Consider the following 354-nt stretch of genomic DNA (forward strand, 5'->3'; position numbering starts at 1 on the left):
CACACAGCCTCAGCCGGTCTGCCTTGAACCACATCCACAGGCGAGCTGCAGTCCGCCCACATTTCCTGCCTCGACGCAAGATGTTCTTTTCCCCATTACTGGAAAGAGAGATGGCATTTCCTCCACCCCTCCCCCTCCCTCAAAGTGTTCGGTTTGCAGCCTATGGAAAGTTTTTTTTGCGGAATATGCTGATGGCTGTGAGAGTTAACGAGGCAGTGAATGAACCTTCCGAGTTTCTTTAAAGCAGCTTTCCTTCATTTTCTCTTGCTCGACCTTCGCCTAAAAGCTCATTTGGGCAATTCTCCCATGAGATAGATGGTTTCGTATAATTAAGTTTCGCTTTACTGCTCATTC

At 48.0% G+C, this 354-nt stretch overlaps 1 protein-coding gene across 1 annotated transcript in view; it reads left to right on the forward strand.

The window, feature by feature from the left end:
- LOC119585276 (cadherin-87A-like) overlaps positions 1-354 on the forward strand; it is a 49,841-nt gene that overhangs the window by 7,579 nt on the left and 41,908 nt on the right. The gene's annotated exons all lie outside the window — the stretch shown is intronic.

This window comes from Penaeus monodon, chromosome 19 (assembly GCF_015228065.2).
Source record: "Penaeus monodon isolate SGIC_2016 chromosome 19, NSTDA_Pmon_1, whole genome shotgun sequence".
Lineage (NCBI taxonomy): Eukaryota > Metazoa > Arthropoda > Malacostraca > Decapoda > Penaeidae > Penaeus > Penaeus monodon.